The sequence below is a fragment of the Zonotrichia leucophrys genome, chromosome 1, assembly GCF_028769735.1.
Source record: "Zonotrichia leucophrys gambelii isolate GWCS_2022_RI chromosome 1, RI_Zleu_2.0, whole genome shotgun sequence".
NCBI lineage: Eukaryota > Metazoa > Chordata > Aves > Passeriformes > Passerellidae > Zonotrichia > Zonotrichia leucophrys.
In genome coordinates, this window is record NC_088169.1 from 45,181,590 (window position 1) to 45,195,087 (window position 13,498).

Here is a 13,498-nt window from a genome sequence, read left to right on the forward strand (position 1 = left end):
CTGGAGGCTACCTGAAGAAGGAACAGCGAACAGAGGTACCCAAAATGGAGGGGACTAGAAACTTGAGACCTCTGGAAAGAAGTAATAAACGCAGGTTACTATGTCTCAATGCAAGAAAAGTTTTCTCTTTATGAGAGGGAGGAAACACAAGGTTGCTGAGAGAGTTTGTAGAGTCTCCACCCTTGGAGACATTTGAATCTTAAGTGGACAAAATAATGTGGTCAAATGGAATTTGCTTTGAACTGAAGATTTTGCTAGGTGGCCTCTAGAGTCCCCTTTCCAACCCACATGGTTCTGTGATTCTGTGATTGCTTGAAGAAATTCTTGTTGTATAACTTCAGTACTAAATATATTCATATTTTACTCTTTATAATTCGCTTTGGTTCAATCTCACCACTGTAGTGAACTGAAACTCATCTTTCTTTTGTCCCTTTCTTTCATCCTTTTTTTTTTTTTCTTTTGAAATGGCACAAAATCTTTATGCCACTTTCATTTACTTCTCAATACTACTGTCAAAGTACTTTCCAAGAAATTCTCTGGTAAAATTGCAGGGCAGAAGCTTTCCCTTGTTAATATAGCTTATGTTACTATGGCAGGGAATAGAATCTGAATATTTTGTTTATGTGAAACAGAGTAAAAGACATGTTATATAAGAGTTAGAATTCCGTCTTTCTTTATATTTTTGGAAAAAACCCTTAAAGTTTAATCTCTGCCTTGTGGTCAAGTAATCTGCTATTTATTAGGAAGTAGGAACTTGCACAAATGAAGTTATGTTTCTTCTTTAAAAGTACTTATTATAAAAGGAAATTGTTTTCTTAAGTGGTACGTACTTCTGAATTTTAACAGTGGCTATTTTCTTAAAGTTTTTTTAAAGTTTTCTCAATATTGCTGAAACATTCTATATCAAGAATTTTCCCCTTGGTATCTACTTATGAATATCATGTAAAAGGATTTATAAAGTGTTCATTCAAATGCTTTGCTGTTATATTCAAGAGATGTGACATGATCCGTTTTATACAAAGTTATAAAAGGAGAGATTTAGTATCATTATTGTTTATTAATAAGTGGACAGGTTTTTTTCGGCTACTTTTTTTAATTTATTATTTGAAATAATCAAAGTTTAAAATCTCGTTTCAATGTAGAGTTGGAGTATATGGTCATTTATTCATTTATTACACCAGATGCTCACACCTCTAAATCAAGATCAAGATTTTGATTTAGAGGTATGCGGTTTTTAATAAGCTTTCAGTAAACAAATTCCTGTTCTGCTAATGGTTGACTACAACTTAAAAGTCTCTTTTACCTGCATAAAAGAGCTTTGAAGGCCACAGGCAACCTGAAGACAGCACTGTAACAACTAGAGAATTATACAATTGTATTTAAGGAAAAAAGAGAAAAGACCTTTAAAGGCATTTAGAATTCTAATAAAATCAGATTCGCACAGAATGCTTATAAATATTAAATCAGTTGAAAGAAGGTGAGATCATTTTTGAAGACCCTAACCTGTTCATCATCAGTTTAACCCTTCAGTTAAGTTTTAAGCTGTTAAACATTCAATGGAACAAGAAGTGGAAGATGGGTTTCTTTCTGTGTAAGTTCTGAAAACCCCACACAGCATAATTCTGACATTTTCTTGTGCTCAGTTAAGGTTTATTTAAAACAATAATGAGAAGCTTTTAACAAATTACAGACAAAAGGGAAAATATTTTCTCCAACATTTCATGTCAAAATAAGTATTTACATGCATAATGAAACATCTATGAAATTAAAATGCACATCTTTTGCAATGCTCATTGAACTGCAGAATGGTTTGCATTGGGAGGTGTCCGGTTTATCTCGGCTGTTTGAGGGGCCTGGAAAGGCCCAGAGGTGGCCTTGGGGCAGCCCGCGTATCGAAGGACGAGAAGAGGCTTCAGTTCTTCTTTCTGGTTTTATGTTTATTAATTGTTTATCTAAAAGATGTTCTTTCAGCCGAACAAAGATCTGCTCAGCAGTCAGCCATGGGCACACTGTCTCGTCCCCCTGACCGCCACGTATCTTTATACCCCTTGCTACGTATACAATATTTATCATTTTTCCCCAATACCATCTATTGTTATAACTCGGTGTACTCTTAGTAATAACCAATCCAAAAGTGCCACCGTGCCATCTTCCAAAGAAGATGGAGGAGAGGAGGAAGAAGGAGGAGGGCAGGACACACCCCAATTCCTCCATCTTACTCCTCTAAACCCCCCTGTACATAAATCCTAAACCTTGTGTCTCACTCTCTAATTAACTAATCCCTTCACCATTCACCCTGTGAAGCCCTCATCCTTGTCGTCTCCTGTGTAGGGTTAAAGTCCAGCTACCAGACACTTCTGGCAACATTCCAGGAGTCCCGAGCCCCCCCAGGGTCTCGGAGGCTCAGCATCTCAGGACTGAGATCTTGAGATCCGACAGGGAGGGACCTTAATGATCCATTAGATCCAATCCCTTGCCAAGGGCAGCTTCCACTAGACCGTATTGATCAAAGCCCTAATCGACACTTCCAGGGGTGGTCATCCACATCTTCTCTGGGAAATCTGTCCCAGTGCCTCAGCAGTCTCACAACAAAGAATTTCTTTTTCATGCCTAATCTAAACCCAGTTTAAATATGATTTAAATTGTTAAATTGTTTAAATCCATTCTGGCACCTGCTTGCAAAATCAAAACCTGGGCATTTGTTCTAGTAACATACTGGTCAAAAGATTACAAAAAGATTACACCGTCTTGTTATTTTCTTTTGCAACAAGGAGTTAATTTATGCATGTAAAGAGGAGGACAGAGCTCTTGTCTGGGAATCCAGTCAAAATCCCAAACAATCTGAAAACTCTAGCAACAGTTTCCTCAGACCACAGCTGTTCCCAGGTATTTTTATGCAGTGGCTGAGGTTTCACCTCTCATTTGTTACATTGTGGGTTTGTTTTGTGTGTTGGAATTTGGTTGTGTGTTTCTTTGGCTGGTGTTCATTTGCTTCTTTTGAAGAAAATACTTATAATTGTCAAATCTTCCTTTTACTGCATAAACCTGAAGTTAAGGTTGAAATTCTGACTAGAAATTCTTTAGTCCCTGAGTCTGCAATGTCTACCATCCAAATCTGAAAAAGAGACATAAGCTTTAGAGCAGTTAGAACAAAAATATCAATGAGTTACACAGCTCACTTTAGGAGTATAGCTGACAATGCACAGTTGGTAAATAAATTTTCATTGATTGAAGAAGGAATTAAAATATGTGTCATTTCTCAACATCTAATGTATATAGAAACCTACACCAAGCAAAACAAAATAATGAAGATGTGGTTAAATGCAGAATTCTTTCTTTCTCTGGTGTTTGATGCTTTATCTCAGGAGAAATATTTTTTACCGTTAAAGATAAAGGCATCTAGGCCAAAAGAACTTTGTCATTACTCTATTAGAACTGTCCTTAATTTGGCAGATATAAATATTCTATACTAAGTAGTCCAATACTGAGACTGGACACCATTATACCATTATTCTATATTGTTATTCTAGGCTACTATTACCTATAGTTGTAGGTAACACTTTCATATTGAGCTGTCAATTCTCTTGACACAGTGGCTATAGCTTTCCAAAATCTCACCTATCTTCTCTGTCCAAAAGGCCCAGACAGACTCTGGAACTTCTTTTTCCCATTTGTATTAATCCCAGCATCTTTGTTCTATGACAGCAGTTTTTGGAAAGTTTTATCTTTTCTCTTGGTAGTCCTCAAAGGCTTCTGAAGCACTCACATATCTTTTTGAAATTCCATAATCATTGATACATAAAAAGCTACTTTAGGACACAAAGCTGGGTTGAATTAGAACACACCAAAATTGTGTCCACTCATAACCTACATTCCTCTTTCAAGCCCAGAGCTAACAATATTTTCACCTTAAGAGTGTGTCAGTCAAAGATTTCTTTTAGGTTCCTTCTAAAATTGAAAGAATAATTTCTCTGCTTATCTTAATCTGGTAGGAATCTTCAATACTGCAAATTTCTTAAAGAACCTTTCCAAGATTAACTGCACCAAGAAGATATCTTCCAAGTACCATTACTAGAAAAAAAATACAGCCAACCAACCAACCAACCAAAAACCCCAGAAAAACCCTAAAACTCAACCAACCAACCAACAACCCCCAAAACCTCAACTCTCAGAGTTCAAGTAATTCTCATTTGAAAACAGAACAACAAAACTGATAAACTCTATTTGGTATCACAGCATGCTGGCTAGGAGACTTTCCTAGCCATCTGTATACATGAATTTCAGCTTTCTGTTACTTTGAAAGAAATTTGATAATAAGTTAATTTCTTTCAAAAAGCCCAAAATCTGTGAAGATGAATATTTCTGGTATCTCCCCAGTGTCATGTATCTGAAAGTCAGTGGTATGGAGTGTTTTGCTTTTCTTTTTACTACCAGTATTTCTGCAGCAGCAGCAGAAATTATTCCAAATCTGAAGAAAAATGTTTTCAGCTTTTTTTTTTGAATGTGGAAACATCACACCCTTGCTGAAAATATAGATGAAGAGTATGAAAGGTTAGAATCAAATATAGATGTATGCTTCTATTCGTGTTGGTTTTACTGTATTTCAACTTTTCATTTATTGTCTCTCAGTTTTATCAGATATGAATTGTTAAGAAATGGGTACAAAGTGCACTTTGTTCAAAAATATCAATAATTTTACAAGTGACTTTTTAATGACCTCTAGCTCATTCTCTTTAGTAAGGCTTGATCCACACAGTTTCTGAATATAGACATGTCTAGGTAATTTATTATTCATTTATTATTCATTTATTCCCCACAGACAGGAAAAAGTTTGTACAGTCTTAACCAATACAACTTTCCTTTTGCTGAAGGAGTGGATGACTTAATACTTTGCAGGTTTTCCCAGAGGTTGTCAGTAGTCTTCTGAGGCACTATTCTGGAAATAAAGTAATTTCCCCCAAAAAATCTAGATCTTGTATTGAGGGCATTACTTTCTTCAAGATCATATTTGATTTGTTTATAGAAATTTCTGACCTGCTCTGTCCAGTGAATGGGGTTCAGTTTCTCGACTCAGATTAAACAATTTCAAACCCAATGCCTTTTGACTGGAATTTGAAAACAAACAAAGAAAAAAAAAACTCTTCCCACCCCTATGGTGCATTTCATCATCCCACAGCTCTTACCTGTTGCTATGGGTAGGAGGAGTAACAAAGTCTTGAACTCTGGATCTCAAAGACCTTCAGAGGCAATTGTATTAAGGAGACATTAGCTAGGCAGCTCAGTGGACTGCCTAAATTTATGCTGGAGGCCACATTAGATTGAAACAACTGTAAAAAAAGAACACATGTTTTAAACACATATTGCAGTCCCAAAGGGCAGGTTTCCTGTACTCTGGTTCCTGAGTCATATGCATTGATCATTCAAAGTAAGCATGTATGCCAAGGAATTTGTCTCATGTTAAGCCACACAACAAAGGTGAGCTAATGGTAAATGGCTTCAGTCATCAAGTTTCTATCTGTGATTTATCTTTGTCTCCTGCTTCCTTTGATGGAACATTATCACAACATGCCTATTATGACATAGTAATTTCACTATGGAGAGGAGAAAACTCTGGTTGATGGGATCCATCTGTGTGACTGATCAGTAAGCTTCTACAGTGGAAGAAGGCATGGAGGAGGTGGGCCAAGGTGATGTGCTCAAGAAGTTAAGGGTAGGATACAAGGAGTGAGCACAGGTATTGTAAAGAAAGCTGAACTTACCTGAACACTAAAGGGAGCAGCAGGTGGCCATTGTGTTACTTACATGGCTGTATCAGTCAAGTGTATCAGCTGATTGTCTAAACGGCTTTCCCTAATCAAAAAAAGTGAATCTCTTCCTGATTTAGTCAGACCAGGTCAGACCAGCCTGAGCAAAGTGGCTTCCAATAACTGAGCCACTTTCAAAATGAGCATTGGAGAGAGAAGTAGCCTTGATCTGACTTCAGCCTGTGTAATGTCTCCCAGCAATTAGGAATGCCACAGCATTGTGGCTGTGAACATGCAATGACCAGTAATAGGAATCGTGTTTGCATTGTGATACAACTGCACACTGCAATTGCTGTATTGTGCTTGTTTTATGATATCAATACATTGCATTATGCTAAACCAAAATCTTTTGTAATGTCAATTATTTTTAAGTAAATTTAATATTGAAACATTAAACGTCCCCCATGTGGAAAACCTAAATGAACCTGGTCAGAGAGTACTGGGCTGACAGGGTGATACCAATGCCAGGCCAGTGGATGAAGTGATATATCAGGAGAGACTAAATAGTTCTCAGTCTCTTGGTTGTCTTGAGATTTCTTCTAAAATCAATATTTTCAGGGCTGTAAAGGATTTCTATAAATCAGATTACACCAACAGTCAGTTGGAGAACTGGGACTACAATATCCAATTTATTCCATATCTTTTACCAGTGTAAGTCTTGATTTAAACAAGCAAGGAGGTGTCAAACATAAAGAAAAGCTCTTACTTCTATTGGCTGAGATTTGATAAGAGTGATTTATCATAGGATTCATTTCTGATCCCAGTATCTCCGGCCAAATGGTGAGATTCAAAAGAATGCTGGCATTCTAGAATAAACAGACTCCATGCCTATATGCAAATTAAAAGTGTGCTGGAAGCATGGAGTTCAAAGAAGTGGGATAATGAGGGTGAGTTTAATTTTTCACATGAGACTAAATGACAACTATTCCAGAGATCTAAAAGGCTCATGTTGAAAGGATAAAGGTGGAAAAAATACAAAACCCACAGACTTCAGAGTTTTGCGAAAATTATTAAGAAAGATAAACAAGTGATCTAATCAGATTTTGTAAACATAACTCTTTAGAATGATGTTTTCATTACAGCAAAAAGGGCATAACAAGAGCCAAGACAGACAAATGCAAATTGAAAATAAGGGACAACTAGAACAGGTGCTCAGAAAGATTACATGCACTGATGCTGCTACACAAAACTGCTGGGAAAGGAATTAAACAGCTGACCAGCTGTGTCAAAAACACACCTCCTAGAACAAGGAAATTGTTATTTGCAAGGCTCTAGATCTACTGCAATTCACCTCTGCATATTTGAGATTAAGTAGTACAGTCCTGAGAGTCTCCACTGTGTGACCTCTGGCCTGAAGAGACAGAAGAATTAAATTTAATTACCTATGTTTGTATGAAGTAACTGAATGAAATTTTATAATTTATTAAACACAGGAAGTAAGATTAAATTATGGAATTTTTGTCATCATGACTTTATGCTTTTGGAAAGGTACGGTGGAAATTCATGGTAGAAATAAATACTTTCATGCAATAAAAGTAAGGTGTAGGTATGTTTGTGTGTTTTTTTGGTTTTAGTAACTTTAAGCAGCTAATAATGACAAAAAATTCCAACAGAGACTTCTGCTTCTGTACAGTCTAAACCCTCTGCCATGGGCAGGGTCATCATTAACTTTATCAAATTGCTCAAAGACCAATCCAAACTGACTCTGAACACCTCCAGTCGTGGGGTACCCACAACTTCTCTAGACAACCAGTTCCACTGCCTTTAAAAAAAAATAAAAATTCTTCCTGATGCCCAATGTAAATTTACATACTTTCTATTTAAAACTGTTATCCCTTGTCTTGTCATTTCATGCTTTGGCAAAAAGTTGTTTCCATCCTTTTTATAAGCCTCCTCTAACTATGGAAAGGCCACCATAAGTTTTGTCCAAACCCTTTTCTTGTCCAGGCTAAACCACCACAATTTTCTTAGTCTTTTCTCATAGAAGAAGTGTTCCAGGCCCCTGAGGATTTTTGTGACCATCCTCTGGACCTGCTCAAACAGGTCCAGGTCTTTCTCTTACAGGGAACTCCAGAGGTGGACACGGTACTACTCCAGGTGGGGTATCCATAGCAGGATGCTCTGCCTAAGCAGAGATACAGCCTGCCCCACAGGCACTGCCATTCTGCACCACCTCAATTCTGGGCTTTGATGCTTTTTGTCAGCAACACACTTTGGAGCCACAGCTCAAAATGATGAGTGGGGGAAAGAATAATCCATCCATTAAAGGATGGATTACCCACAGCTGATGCCAACAGGTTTTCCACTGGAGAGAGTGAGGGAAACAGGTCCTCTTCTCAAGGGTGTATCACATTCCTGAAATCATGCTCCCCGGGGATGAGGTCAGAGGCGTAGGACAACAATGCTGAGACCAGCTTGACTGACATTATCAGGCTCACCATGAGGACACTCAAGACAGATCTTCCCTGAATGAGGCTGGGAGCAGCAAGGATGTGAAGGCCTTGATACAGAAATGAGTCAAAAGTGTTGAGCAGAAGAAACCAACAAGTTGGTAACACCTTTTTCAGCACAAAGTCTATTTCGCTGAAGAAATCTGACAACACATTACCTAAAAAATATGTATATGACTGGCAATCAATCACTTCACTCAGTAAAAGGCCAGTCCCACTTTTGCACAGTGAGGACTTCTAGTGTATATTCCTAAGATGTGTGAGGATCCTTCCCTTGAATGGGAGCATCCCTCAAGGTTACTCTTTGAGGCTGAGCAACAGATTTGCCCACAGCCATGGGTATGGGTGAGTAACACCAATCTCAACTTAATAATTGTTTTGTTAGCTTTAATGTAATTGCCTCAATATAATTGCTTAAATATAATTGCTTCAATATTGCTTCCAAAATAGTACACTACTCTAGCAGCTATAACTATCCATGCTTTGTAGCAAATAATTCTGATTAAGCTATTTTTGTCTAATTATTATCATCATTACAATCATTATACAATTTAAATAAATCCTTTGCTTTATTTATATAATTGTATTTGCTTTGTCATCCTTAATACTGCAGGAAAAAAGTTCTATAAAGTTTCAATTACAGCTATATAATTCTTTAGATGTAAGCAATTGACTATGTCTGGGGTTAGAATTAGATCCAGCCCCACCTAGATTCCTCTCTGAGAAGGAGTTGGAAAGCAAGGGACTCCTTTCTGTGCCCTGTGACTCAGTGGGAGGGCTTATTTAATAAACTTTGTCTGAAGCTCCCATTCTACCTATGACATTCTCGTAGGAGCAGAACAGGCAGAGAATCACCTCCCTGCACCTGCTGGCTACACTTCTTTTTATGCAGCCCAAGATAGAATTGAGTTTATGGCTGGGAGCAGACATGGCTGGCTCATGTCCAAAATGCCCAGTGGAAATACAGATTTGTATTTTCCTTGGGCAGCAGAAAAAATGTATTACAGTTCTCAGTGTAATGGATTTTTCTTAAAAGAGTATTTTGGATGTGACAGGTTTCTGCTGGGTCATTTAGCCAATGCCTCTGCATTAGAGGAGGAAATATTTTATTATTTCTAAGCCAGGTCTCACACAGTGGTGTAAATTGGCTTCGAGTCTTTCACTGAGGCTGATTGTATACCTGCCCTTGGCAATCTTTTCCAACATTCATCTGCTATAACTGAAGGATTTCCTTTCCTACCATACTATTCCCTTGTCAATGCTGATTTTCAGGCTGAAGTTTCAGACAGGTATGCTTTATTTTCAGCTCACTATCTCATCAAAATGAAAATATTAATTATATAATATTTGAATGATCTTTATTAATTTAAAAAACCTGTTAACTTACTTTTCTTTCTAAAAGTTGTTTGGTTTTGGTTTTGGGCTGGGTTCTTTTGATGACAAACTATTTATTTTCTTATAAAGAAATCACCAGTTATTAAACTCTGCCTTAGTAAGCACCTAATTCAGATTAATGCAGCTATTCCCAAATAGGTCACTCAGGGGAGAAATTCGGACAACCAATAAAAGCCTTCAACTAAAGAACATTGCTCTTTACAAGAGCCAAGACTAAAGTCAGCATTATAATGGTGCTTTATGAAAATTAAAAATGTTACTTTAGAAATATTGCCTAAAAGATTTCTTCCCAAACCACTATTTTTAGCAGGAAAGTGATTCCCTTCTGATTCCTGTGCCACTGCCCGTTCCCTTTAATAACATCCTTGTACATTTATTTTAAGGAAAAAAAAGTTGTCATATAGCTAAATATTCTAGAAATGAAAGTGCTTTTTCTTCATGAGATGTTATTATCATCTATAAAGCACATTTGTTTTCTGTGGCTTGAAGTAAAGCTTTCTCCTTTGCTAGTACAAGGGCTGTCTTCTGAGTAATTGGCTGCAGACGTACTATTTCATCACTGCCTAAATTTTTTACCTATGTTATTTTCTCTTCCATCAATCTCTAAATGTCAAAACTCAAATTGGTTACTGTCTCTACTGCTTTCAGACAAGATAGCTCAATTTAATCCTGTGTCCCTAGGAGGAGGAGAGATGCTTCTAGAACAGAAAGACAAATAAACAGGGAAAAAAAAAAAGAAGCTATCAATCCTTCAAGATAGAAACCACAGGATCTTAATATTCAGGACAAAAAGTCAGTAAGATCCTACTTCTTCATCTTCTTCTTCTGTACTTTATGATCTTAGAATATACCAGCACATTAATGAAAGACAGCTGATGAGATGAGCAGACTTCCTTCCAGCAGGTGCTCTGATATTTCCAAACTTTTCTAAATAAAATCTGTGTAAAAGTAAATGGGGTACTTGCTTCAGGCCTCAAAAATGAAAACTTTTATGAGAAATAAGAATTTCAAACCTGATAGCTGACTATTATTTGCACTCCATGAATCTAAGCAGATTTTCTGTAATTATCACTGTCAGCTAGAATAAGTAATTTGCTTACCTATTATGATGCATCTTTTCATTGTAAGAAATCAAGGAATTTTTTTTATATTTTTTTATCAATATTAACAGTTGCAGATATCAGCAGGATAAGAAATGTCTAACTGTAGAAATACCAGTTTTTTTAAGAAGTTGTGTGGCAATATATATACTGTCGCAAGAAATACTGAAGGTGTAGACAAAAACAATCTGAGAACAAATCAGTGTTACACAAGTTATACATGAGTAGAGTCACTGTCATGTGAAAAGGGAGGATTTTCCTCTAACCCTTAGTATTTGATTAGTCTGTCAGCCCTTCAGGAAAGCCAAGACTCTTGCACCCAACCAGTCTACAGCGTCCTGCTCCACCCTTGTTTAGTCCCTTTTAGAGTGTATTGTGCACAGGAGATCAGGTATTCTGACCAGGGTCTGTCCATGGAGCAGCAACCATAGTTTTCCCTGACTTCTGTATTGTTATCCTTTCATCCTCGATCACCTTTCTTCAGTCACACTGATCAGGTCTCATATTTGAGATAGGAATCTCCTGTGCTTTCTAATTTCTCTAATGTTTCCTTCAGAAATCATAGAAACATAGAATCAAAAAGTGACTTTGATTGAAAGGGATCTTAAAAATCTTCTTATTCTAATCCCCTGCTGTGGGCAGGGACACCTTTTACTAGACCAGGTTGTTTAAAGCCTCATCCCTGATGGGTTCAAAGACTTTTATGTTCACATGAAAGCAAAAAATATATTCAGTTAGAAATTTCTTCCTAACATCCAGGCAGAGTCTTCCCTCTAAGTTTAAAACCATTGCCCCTTGTTTTATCATTACTTGTCCTGCTAAATAGTCCCTCTCCAGCTTTCTTTTAGCTCCCCTTCATGTACTGGAATTTTGCTATAAGGTCTCCCTAGAACCTTTTATATCCAGGCTGAACAGACCCAAGTCTCTCAGTCTGTTTTCATAACAGTGGTGCTGCAGCCCCAGTTGAAGCATCATCTTTGTGTCCATCACTGCAACAAGTCCATATCCTCCTTTAGAGTTGCCAAAACTGAACACAGCCCTCCAGGTGCTGTCTCAAGACAGCAGAGGAGGAGAATCAGCTCCCTTGACCTGCGGGCCACACTTCCTTTGATGCAGCCCAGGATAGAGTTCCCTTTCCCTGCACATAGCCAGGTCATGTTGAGCTGTTGCTAACTCCCAAGTCCCTCTTCTTAGTGATGTGTTCAATGCATTCTCTGTCCAGCCTCTGAAATAAGGTAAACTTGCACGAATCATGGTTCAAACTTCAACATGAAGCTGGCTTGATGCTTTTCACAGCATAATACTGTTTTGTACTTCTCCGTCTTTTTATTAATTTAATCAAAGTTTTCTTTTTTTAGTGTTCAATATCCATTTTTTCAGTGATGATTCAATTAAAAAGTAAATATTATTATTCTTTATTTCATAAGTGAAATCATTATGTATTTTTCTGCTTCATATGGAATTATATGTCAAATACCAATATTTAACAAAAAGTAGTGTAATAAGAAGCAAAAGTGCAAGACAGGTTCTGCCTTCTCAGCGTTGACCATTAATAATTGAAGCATTATGCAAAGCGTGTAACAGATGAAGAAATAAACAAGCCAAGAAAATCCAAACAAGAAACCTATCAGAATGACTTATTTTCCTGTGACTCTATGTGAAAAATGAGTCATAGCTTCCTAAATATGTACTAAAATAAAATGCACACTCTTCTATGCAGAACAAATACTATTCAGAACATCTCCATTTGGCATTGAAGAAAAAAAATCCTTTTCTACACAGATAATCTTTAACAAACTAAAGAAACCCAGAGCAATAAATCTGGGCTCCATAGCTGTGTCCACATTTACTGAAAGATAAAGCAATCCAAAATATATAATTTTAAATACATAAATTGACCTCCCTTTGAATAACATTAGCAACATTAATAGTAAAGTGCTTGGAGAATTAGGACATGTATAGAATCTCCTTCATATGGTTGGTATTTTATTAAATATTCAAATAGATGACCATTTGAAGGTTTCCACACTGAAATCAGAAATTTGGTTCTGAGTTGGAAAGAAAGACAGGTAGGAGAGCAGAAGTGATTACATCAATTTTAAGTCTCCCTTTTTTCTCAGACTTTTGACTTCCTGAAAGATTTAGATACCTCTACAAACTCACACTGGGTACTTGATTTCTCACCTTCCATTAAAATTATAGGAAATACTAATGAACAGATAAACTGGTGAACTGATCCATGAAAGGCAGTCACCAGTACCTTGCGCTTGTAGATAAACTCTAAGTGATAAATATACATCTGCTAAGGGTTTATGGATATGTGTCTGTATGTAAAGTTTGTCACTACAGCATACATCTCCTAAATACAAAAATATATTTGGAAGTGGAGTATTCAGAGGGTTCCACAGCAAAGAAGTTACTCAGCTTTAGAAGGGCTCTGGGTGATATAATTAAATTAGGACGTGTCACCACGATATTTTCCGAAAAATCCCTTCACCAGAATTTCTTCTCCTGGGAACTTGGGAAGCTTCAGCTTCTGCCTGTTTTTCTGCTTTGGAATGTGGTTTGGAGATTGTTTATCCAGCATGTGAATTGTTTTTAATTAGTGACCAATCACTGCCCAGCTGTGTCAGACTCTGAGAGTCAGTTACGAGGTTTCATTATCATTCTTAATAAGCTTTCTGATGTATCCTCTCCCTTTCTTTAGTATAGTTTTAGTATAGCATTCTTTAAATATAATATATATCAA